Source organism: Saccostrea cucullata, unplaced genomic scaffold (assembly GCF_032062105.1).
Source record: "Saccostrea cucullata isolate Sc308-1 unplaced genomic scaffold, CSIRO_AGI_Scuc_v1 ctg3961, whole genome shotgun sequence".
Classification (NCBI taxonomy): domain Eukaryota; kingdom Metazoa; phylum Mollusca; class Bivalvia; order Ostreida; family Ostreidae; genus Saccostrea; species Saccostrea cuccullata.
The window spans coordinates 59,565-70,803 of record NW_026930164.1 but is presented as its reverse complement, the minus strand read 5'-3'; the positions used below and the strand labels follow the sequence as shown (position 1 = coordinate 70,803).

At 31.0% G+C, this 11,239-nt stretch overlaps 1 long non-coding RNA gene across 1 annotated transcript; it reads left to right on the top strand.

Moving 5' to 3' along the window:
- The first annotated feature begins 1,577 nt into the window (after positions 1–1,577).
- Positions 1,578–6,178, top strand: LOC134283153 (uncharacterized). The gene is made up of 3 exons (XR_009995428.1): positions 1,578–1,648; positions 4,885–4,926; positions 6,143–6,178. It is a non-coding gene; the product is annotated as an uncharacterized LOC134283153 (long non-coding RNA).
- The last annotated feature ends 5,061 nt before the right edge of the window (positions 6,179–11,239 follow it).

Below are 11,239 nucleotides of genomic sequence, written 5' to 3'. Positions count from 1 at the left end.
GCAAAAACTTCGTTAACAAGTGAAAATAGTTTAGAAATAAAAAAAGGAGACTTTTAGCGAAAACTTAATAAGTAAAAAGTGAATAAAATCAATTATTTTGCCATACTCTTTGTTCATGAAAATATGCCAATAACAAGGAAGACGTGAATGTTATCAAATTTGATACCAGCAAGAAATCTAGTGGCAGCCTTGAATTATTGTTTTAGGTCAATTTAAGAAAATACCAATATCCCCCTCCACTGAAAAAGGGAAACGGTTTTCATTTTGAATTCGATCAATTTTACAAAATGCCTTACTTGTCAGTGAAATAATTGCTTCAGATATTAAACATTTTATTTTAAGAGGTCTGGCTTGGTTTCAGTACTCCTCTCCATCCATTCTTCTTTCCCATGACAATGAAACACTATGCAGGACAATGTTAAGGATATATGAAAAGGGTTGATTCACCTGCGGCACACTAAAACGTTATGTGCGTCATAATCGGATACACTTGTAAATCAGTAGTACGATGAAAATTGGTCAGCTGAAACTGGACAAGACAAAAAACAACTAACAAACAGGATAGTACAGGGCTGAAGATGAGTTTACGAGAGATTACACATGGGGTCCTTCATTTTGTGCTGGAATTTTACATTCAGCTGTTACATTAATGCATTATGTGCTTCAAGCACATTGAATATTATAATGTCCAAAATATACATATACAGCTCTGTAATTTTTTATCATTTGTTTTAGGAACAGGGAAATATTTCCTTTGTGTTTATAATCTTCAAACCAAGGATGATCACTACCATAATGCAAGCTCCATTTGAAAATGATTCTTATGGAAGCTGTTATCCACAAGGTTGAATTTATGAAACATTATTATAGCATCTCAAAAGTTGTCCAAGGTAAAACTGTAATCGCCTTGAGTATCCTGAATCTGATAGGAATTTAAAAAGGAGGACCGAACTTCTAAGAATTAAAATACTTTATGATATATATTAAGTCACTTGTTTCATTTCAATGTATGGTATACTAAACGTAATAGTCTTGAATTTCGTACTTATACAGCTTTTTTAAATCGCATTGCCAATTGATTATGAAATTTTCGATATTAAAACTACGGAAACTCTTTGACAGTTGTACATGTATATGTGTCATCAATATATAGGACACAAGCAAGTTCAGAACACTTTTTTCTAAGACAACAATCGTAAAGGGGGTTTTCAATCCAGTAGGAAGAATATCATTGTATGTGTCTGTGATGTAGGTAGGTGCATAAAGTGCAAATTTAAATGAGACTTAAAGCAATCATTTTTATTAGCAACATACATATTAAAAGTTGATGCAGTTGTTAACTTTTCATACTATCTTTAAAATTGCTTGCTTTAACAACATTCATTTGTTACATGTAACAGGTGTAATCAAGTATATAAACTCTAAAAGAGAACGCAATTCAACTATAAAAATTAAATACGTAATGATTGATATGATGCATTTGATTAATGGATGCAATTCTATATTGACTAATCGCCCATGATCAGCTATCAATAACGTCATAAGAAAATTTATTTAATGCAATTCATCAACAACACTAACATCTTTCAGGAAATCAGGATGAAGACTTTCGTGATTCTCGCTTTGTTATTCTGTAAGTAAGCATTGAGTCGTGTGTGACAGGTAGACATAAGATGATTCCACCTCTGGAATATCCTGTGGTCCTTGTTTTATGCCCTTTTGAAATATTTGTGTTGTTTGTAGGTTTTTGAGATCAATTACTATTCGGTATCTTCACGCCATTTTTCATATATCACTAGATATAAAGACTATAAAGAAAAGCAGTCCATATGCTTTACTTTGAAGTAAATAAATTTATGGAATGACCCAATTAAAGGTCTTCATTATTTTGTTATGTTGTTTCTTCTGTAATGAAAAGAAGCCTTAATTATCAAATTAGAATCGTATGCTTAGATACACTCCATTATTTCAATACATCATTGATTTTATGATTTGCTATTTTAGGTACCGCAATTTAATATTGTTAAATGTATTTTCATAAATCAATATATTTTTGTACCGATTCTAGTGTTAGAAAATATTACATATTCAATATTGAAATCTTGCGAATATGTTAAATTTCTATAATTAATATCATAGTAAAAATTAAACCAAAAAAAACCCCAGTTTTTTTTTCAATATTGCATTCGTCATATACAACCAAAATCTGTATTGAAATTCAAAAAGCAAATTCAACTAACCAAGAATCAATTTTATCATCATTTTCAAATGTGATTTAAAACATTGTTTCAGTTGTTCACAGGAAGTTTGCCTTAATGAAAGAATGTGTTCTTTGAGAAAGCTCTAAACACTGCCTGCACACTAAAAAGCTCTATTTATAGTGTAGTTTAATGCAGTTAGAGTGATTTGCCCTTAGAAGTAAGATTTAAAAAAATGTTATTTACATTTAATTACATGACTTTTAATAGATTAAAATATTTTTAGTATTACATACATGTAAGACCAAGAAAAAGTATTTGAATTCATTATTTTCATTAATTTTTCCATGGTGAATAAGCAATAGTGATTTCTGCTCACAAATAGTCCATTGTCTTGAGATATTTTGCCTGAGGAAATAAGGCAGGTACCCTGTGTTACAAATAAATGAAATTGCCTCAATATGTACACCTTTATATATTATATCTTTCTTCAAGTCTAAAAAGCAGTTTCTGTTAGTGTTTAGAGCTTCCTTTAGGGAACTATTTTTTTCCCGTTTCAGGTATTTTTGGAACTGGTGAGTGAAATTTTTATTTCTTGACAAAATTGATCTTTTCATCATATGAAAGAAAACATAATGAAATGAATATACCACTTGACATTGTGATAACGATAGGAAACTATTTTGTGTCCTCACATGAGTAAACCGATTTTAAAACGGTTTACATATACTTGTGTCGATATACTTGTGTTGATCAAATCGATATACATATACAACATATTTACCATTGAACCGCTGATAGCGTACATGTATATGACTAACGATGCCTCACTGATAGCTGTTACATAATCAGAACAAAATAGATATGTATTAATTGTTTTTGTTATAATTACGATGTCTGAGCAAAGGCGTTCATACTGATAAAGCCTTCTAAACAATAATGAAAAAAACTTGAAATCCAAGTGGTTCTATCTAGACACAGTCATTTCTGTGAACGACAAAATTAGCCCCATAGTTCGCTTATCAAGTTGAAAGCGCCTTTTTCGCTGCCTTTTATCAATTTAACCATAACAGTTTCTGGAAGGCGTACAAATTCACAAGAAGCAGTGATGGCATGATCGATTAGCTGATTCTTTCACCTTCTTTTCCACTGTAATGAATGTCACCACCCGAACCTGTGAGTTCTTTTAGAATACCCTTTAAAACGAACTCAAAAAAACGATTGGCTGTTTTGTATCGTCTTGTCAGATTTATTCGCATTAAGATTCGATTTGTCTTTTACTTATAACAATGTCTGCTATTAAAAAAGCCCAGTGATTCCCTAAATTGTATAAAACATAGCGATAATAGATTGCATTTCAACACCAGTTGTGGGGTTGTCCGCCGGCAACCAAAATTTTGTCTGAAGTTAGCAGATGAAAAGCTATCTTAACTCCTTATGGTATTGCCACTAAAAAATAATAAGAATATATACATTCCTTTTTTGTTTTTTACATGTACAAAATTATGTTCATCAGTTGAAATAAGTTTCCATGCAGAGTTGCATTTTCAAGTTTTAATCAAGTGCAGTTTGAAAAATGGAACAAAACCTAAGTTATGATAAAGATACATATGTATCATCAGCACACTAAATGAATTCATGATAATTTAATTTATCAGACAAAAAATTAATGCACACGGCGGTTGTGACCTGTCGGCACGCGATGCTCAATCCTCCATGGCACGTGATCCCACCTCTGATGTTTTGGAGGTCGCTTTTTTCCCTGATCCTATTCAATATTGTTTTATTGACTTTGCTATTGAATATTGTTCGTTATCTCCATATCCTTCATGCGCAGTATCTGATGATCAAAAACAAATTTAAAATTCCATTTATATTCCTAATGTAACAAAAAAAAATACTTAAAGTGGAGTATGTTTGTTTAATGTTAGTACATTTATTAAGTAAAGTCGCCCGCAAGACGCAGTGGTTAGAGCGTCTGCTCTAGAGGCGTGAGGTAAGCAGTTGATCCTTACGTCGTGGGTTCAAATAGAATTGAGGGACGTGGAAAGTGGTCTTTCGGATTAGACGATATAAACCCAGTGCCGAGCATAGGTCAAAATTTACATCTCTCCACTAGCAAGTGGTATCCCAACATGAGTGAAAAAAATTCTAGAGGGACTTTAACAACAAACATACATGTTAAAAAACTTTTTCAGTTGGAGAATGAAGACACCCCAGGCAAACAGATATAAATTAAGATTAACAGTATTAAAAATTGCGTAAAGAATGATTCATTGCAATGTCTGTTTCTCACCTACATGTCAATCAGAGGCTCCATCAAAAACATTAGAACAGTAAATAACCTATTTATGAAGTAATGTAAAAACATATGGGAGGTATTTAAGATCACAACCTTAAGGTTTTCTGTATATGAGATAAATTTACAAGATTTGCTCAGAGAAAATTCAACATTTTTTTTTCAGCAGGCTTGGAACATTGTATCAATAGATTAAAATATTTATTTTAAATACATCAGATTACCATAGACGTGCAATCAAACAGTCTTTATTCTAGATGAAAATGTTAATTGTTAGTGGTACATAGAAATGTAAAATGCATGTTTATTATAATGCACTTGAATAATTTGTTGAACCTTTATATAAAAAAAAATGATGTATGATTAATTTATCTATGCTTTTTTCAGCCTATATGGAAACGGCAGATTCTTTTGAAGCATCTCATAATGGTCAGTAGAAACATACTTTTAAATACTTTATAGGAAATGAAAATTAAACAAAATAAAGACGCGTGTGTTGTTTAAATCCTTGATAAAAAAGTTTTTAAAGGTCAAAGAATCGTTTGACATTTTTGTCTAAACAACCTCTTGTAGCACACTCCAAAAGGACGTGTTAGACATTATGAGAAGTTTTTGATAACAATCACCTGCAAAACATTTGCAGACAGCTGACTCCAACCCACATAAGCATTGTTCGCAACATTATTAAATCCATGATTTACGAGGACACCACTGTTACCCTCTATTATCCCCGACATCTACTTTTTTGAAATACATTGTATATCAAAAATCATTTTGTTTTTATAGGCAAAGAAGAGAAGTAAAAAAAATGTTTTGAGATTTATATAAAATTTCTTGAGATTAGAACTTAAGGGACAAGGCCCTTGTGAATAATTAATAGCTAATATAAGATATTATAGAAATTATATGCGTTATATTGCATATTTTTGCCCACACAAAAGTCATATTTTGAAAATTTCTTGAGACGTGCTAAATAATATAAATTGTATGAGAAATATAAGGTAACAAAACATATTATATTTTCAAAATTGGTTATTGACAATTTCTGTTTTTATGATCTGATAATTATAAACTAGCCTGGTTTTGTATTATTTTTCAGAAAGAGGAGAAAATATACAAAATTTGCTCAATTTTTACTATAAAACTTATAGAGCAGAGGTCTGCCCAGGAACAATGTTTATATATTTCATTGACATCGTCATTCTTCACATTATATCAAAATATTGAGCCTGAGCAGTCCTGCACTCAGTGACTTTTACTCAAAATATTGACGTACATGTAATATATACCCTTTTTTGTAGAAATTATGGCAATTTTATATTATCGTCATTTTCCTGACCTCATTTCTAACATATGACGTCATTGCTTATGAAAATATTCAGTACTTTAAATTCAGCATGTACACCCCAATTTCAGAACATAATTATATATTTCTCTGTCAAAGTTTGATTTTTGGGGTAAATATTGGTCATTACCGAATAAAATTCTTAGGGAAAGGTACGGGTACCGGAGTTTTTGGCAAAATCACCATATGAAAAGCATAAAAATATTAGTAGGAAAGATTTTCATTTTTCAATATTTCAGTTTTTTACGTTTCCTAATATAACTACTGTTTGAGGTGGATTATATTTTGTTTTGTTTACAGTGGCTCCAGTTCGAATTGCAAGATCCGCAATTGTAACATACATATACGAGGGCTGTTGGTCAATCATTGAGACTTTTTCATAGAGGAACGACATAAATTCATATAATGCATAACATATTATTTAGAAAAATATCTGCAAAATTTCTTGTTTATAAGATAATTCGTTAAACCCCAAAGAATCTATGATCTGAACTCTTTGATGAAGACCAACGTCGCTACGCCAATATTTTTTTTGTCAACCTCTTTTTAGAAGATATGCGAACAGTGACTTTTCTGTTTTAATGAATGCTTTATTGGATTCTCAGAAATGTTTCAAAATACAAGCAAATAATGCGATGGAAGCTAATAATACTGATTATTTTTTTTTATAGAGTTTGCTTGTTTTTATGACCCTCTCATTATTAGATGATTTGAATGAGTTTTAACACCTTTAAAAAGATAAACATGATTATGTAAAGAAAAAATCAAAATATATCAATCTTTCGAACAAAATAATGGACCTTATCTCTATTTATAGGAAATATATTAAGAAGAGATTGTTGTATTGACTGTGGCCCTGGGTGCTGCTGTTATGCTAAGGAATGATGTCTTCAGATAGTAAAAATGCATGTATATCATGTATCTGATTTGAAAAATAAAAATACAGAAAACTGAGTATTCAATTTTAATGTTTATTATTCCTCCTATACAAAACTTTCATTTCTCTTTTCAGACATCTGTATGAAAACGATCCCAAATTAACTTAAGATAGGATTCCACTAATATTTCTTGTATTTTAAGATTAATGAATTTTAATGATAATGACAATATCACTAAGTGATGGTATCAATGAGATTAAAGTTGACCGCTTTATATTAGCGGCAAGGTCAGGTCAAGATCATTACCTTTGCCCTATACATTAAGAATAAAAAATACTGTTGCCAATCGTGCGATCCCTACTTGCATTTCAGAGGGTTGATTTTTTTTCTTTTGTATAAAACGAAACTACCATATAGGGCCTACAAGATGATATTACTTAATCGATATAAACAGTTTAACTAGAATGAATATTGAATGATCCAAATTTTCCCTACTTTTCTTAAATTTTTAGGATATATTACTTATTTTTAAATACTTCATATATTTAATTTTTTATTATTTTCACATATGGTAATATAATCACATAAAGATATAAAATGATACAAAAACAAAAAGTGCTGATCGTTTACTAAGAGAGAAAAACACTTTTTACTGGGTTTTTTTTTTGGCTCAAATTTGTACTTAGATTGGAAGCTTTTAAAAGCTAACATAGTTCTAGTTTGATTGAAAAATCATATTTATTTGATATATTTTGAAACTTCTTTCCATCATTATTAATTTTACTTACATTTGAAAATTTCTTCAAGTCTTTGGTTGCGTAAAAATGTAAATTTAATTTATTGTTCTAAAATAATTATGAGAGGCAGAAAAGAAAATATTTTCATACGTACGTCACCATTCCGCCAACAATATAGTTCCTTCTAGTTTTCAAACGCAATGTACCATTTCTATGTAAAGTTGTACAATTGTGATGAGGAAAGAAGAATATGGCCTTTTGAATCCCTTACACCTAAATATAAAAGACATAAACGCATATATACATATACTTTGAATATTTCATCTAGTCAGCAACCAGAGAAGAATCCTACCTTAACGATACTGCGTGGAGAATTTGAATTTATAATAACGTTAATGTAATCTTTGAAGTATGTTGCATAAAATGTTATCTTCATTAGAAAAGATGAGGTTTACATTTCTTAAAAGTGGCAATTTCAAATGCTTTAGTTATGATATTTATTATTATTATTACATATCTTAAAAAAAAATACATTTACAAACGATTTCAATCTGAAACAGTATTGGAACAAACGTCTTTTTGTCCCCCGCTTTTGCGAAAGGGAGGGGACACATAATTGCATTTGGTAGTCTGTCCTTCTGTTACAAAAACTTTATAATCTTAGAAATAAACTTAAAATGATAAGAGATATTCATATTTCACAAGTACATTTTCTGTGATATGACTTTTCTAGTTATGCTATGTTTATTGAACCCGTGACCTTGAAGTTCGACCTACTTTTAAAGTATTTAACAATACACTAAATTGGTCATAACTTTTAAGGCCAGACGATACGTACCCCAAATTTCTGTTTTGTATAATCTCATTATGTATGAAAAATATACAAAATTCTAATTACTTTCTGATTTCTAAACCTGTTTTTAATTGTTTTTAAAAATTTAAGACACTAAAAATCTGATTTTGGCAAACTAATTTTCCCCCCTAAATTTATATGAGAAATGCCATTATCTGGTATCTTGCACAAATGCCCGGTAAGGTACATTAATTTTTTGTGAGCAAACATGTTAAAGTAGTAATTCTTCAATGACAAAATCTTGGAAAAAATTTAATATATTTTATATATATTCTGTCCTTAAAAGAGAAAACGAAAAGTAGGACTTTCACATTAAACATAATATTATAATATATTATTTGTGACAAGACCTTTCTAAATATACTATTATTATTGACTCCATGACCTTGAAGTTAAACCTACTTTTATATTCACTAATGTTATCTTTCCTTATAACTCTTGGTGGAGAAGAGATAGGGCTTTCAAAGAACAAAATACACTTAAAATAGTATTTTGGCCTAGGAAAATTAAGAAAATTGAAGTATCAGCCAATCTGTCTTTATCCTTCGAAGTTATTTTGAGACAACCCCCTTGCTTAAAACATGCATGGGAAATGACGCCAAAACGTCACATATCAAAATTATAAATTCCAAACTTTACCCGGATTTCAATTTCTGGCAAAAAACTATGAATTTTTATGCACATATGTACATATTTTGATATGAGCACAGTCAACGCGATGGATCATATTTGTATATGTCAAAGCAATTGCTATGACTAGCCGAAAAAACCTATTTCGTCAATCGCGTTTTGTGTGCTCATACTTAAATTTAAACACTTTGCATTTCCGGAATATTCCCATGACCTACATTTTTAATGTAAAATCACTAAAAAATGTAACAAAGATACCTGTAACATTGTCTTTTATCCAAAAGTACATATGTAACAATAATTTAAATTCTAAAAATATATAATTAAATATATCTAATCATTATAATTCGGATTTTTGTCCCCCGCTTGAAAAGTGGGGGATATTAATTTGGGTTTGTCTAGCCGTCCGTCCGTCTTTCTGTCTGTCTGTAACGCTTTCGTTTCCACACGATATCTCGAGAACCCTTTGAGCTTCTGCAATGAAATTTAGCATAGCACCTCCCTATGGACTGAAGAAGACCCCTATTGATTTTGAGGTCAAAAGGTCAAAGGTCAAGGTCATAAATAAGCAAATTCTGTCTGTTAAAACACTTTCGTTTCCACACGATATCTCTAGAACCATTTGAGCTATTGCAATGAAATTTTATATAACAACTCCCTGTGGCCTAATGAAGACCCCTATTGATTTTGAGGTCAAAAGGTCAAAGTTCAAGGTCGTAAATTTATACATTCTGTCTGTGTGTAAAAATATCATTTCCGGGCGATATTTCAAGAAGATTTTGAGCTTATGCAATGTAATTTTATACCAAAACTCCCTAGGACGCCTCTCGCCCCTCTCAAAGTGCCCCGCCCCGTTTGTTTTATTAGTATTTATAGTATTACATGTCGCTATTTTTAGCGCAGGGGCATGAGGAGAGTTATTGCGTATAAAACAGGTTCTCGGCGGACTTTATGTTCTTATTACATCTGGTAGAACTGTTTAATAAAGGCTAAATAAATCAAACACCATGGATTGTGTAAAATTTTGAGAATACCGAACATGAAAACATGAATATATACATGTATGTGACTTCAGTTCTGCATATACTTCACATCGTATAAAGCGATTCCGTGGTCCAGTGGTCATGTCTCTTGCTTCAAATGTGAGAGGTCCCGGGATCGAATCTCGGTCGATTCTTTCTTTTTTTTTTGTTTTTTAAATACTTTTTTTTTACTAAATGATAGTATTCAGCATGTGAAATGAAAAATTTATGAGGTTATAAAATCATTATTACAGTGTGATAAATATTCCATATAAAAAGAATCTTCTATACACATAATAAAGAATAACAAATCTTCATATGCATATTGACATACATGTATTTTATTTGCTTCAGTATACATGTATACATTTAATAATTCTACAAATTTAATTATTTACAACTTAAGTCAGGGGGATCCGACACCCCCCCCTCCAGGAACTGCGCGTGGTTTACTTTTTCCCTAAGCGGGGGACACAAATTCTCTGAATTAGCTTGTTTAATTTCGTTCGGCGGTTTCTGGACAAAAAGTTTACGCGTACCAGACGACAAGTTCGACAAATGAAATATTTTAAAATGTGACAGATGGTGAAAGCAGACTACACCTGATGTGATTGCATTATTAAGACTGTCGGTAGACTCTGCACAACTGCAATCAATATGAAAAATAATATCAAAGATTTCTTCCTTTATACTTTAAGACAAGGGCTATTTGGGGTCTACGATAGCGGGTCGAACAAGGATTTAGTTTGAAATATGTTATTTTCCCTCTTTTTTTAAGGAAAAGGAATGCATTCATATGTAACATATAGGTGACATTTTCTTTATTTTATTATTACCTATCCGGGATATATTTGGGCAAATGCACAATCGCAAAAAATTCAACAATGCCAAGTATACGCGTCCTTAATTTTTGCGTCGTTTATTTGTAGCGTAAAACTTGAAAACAACGGTGAAGTGAAGCAAGAAAACGTGAAAAAAGTAAGTCATGGTAAATTCTTCAATTTTTCAGTTTTCTCCATAAAATTGGTTTTTTAAAGTATTGAAACTTGTGCAAAACAAAATTTCTCCTTTTGTCGATTTTTATCGTTTATCGTCACCGTGTCTCTTTAAAAAGCTTTCTTTTTTAAATCTAGGTTAAAATAACTGTATCAAATATTACTAAAACCAGTTAAAACTTTTCCTGTCACACTGGACACCTCTGCTCTCATATTTAAAATCTGGAAAAAATTTAATCGTTACACACAAACGCAAAACGAATATTTCGTTTAAAAGGATGA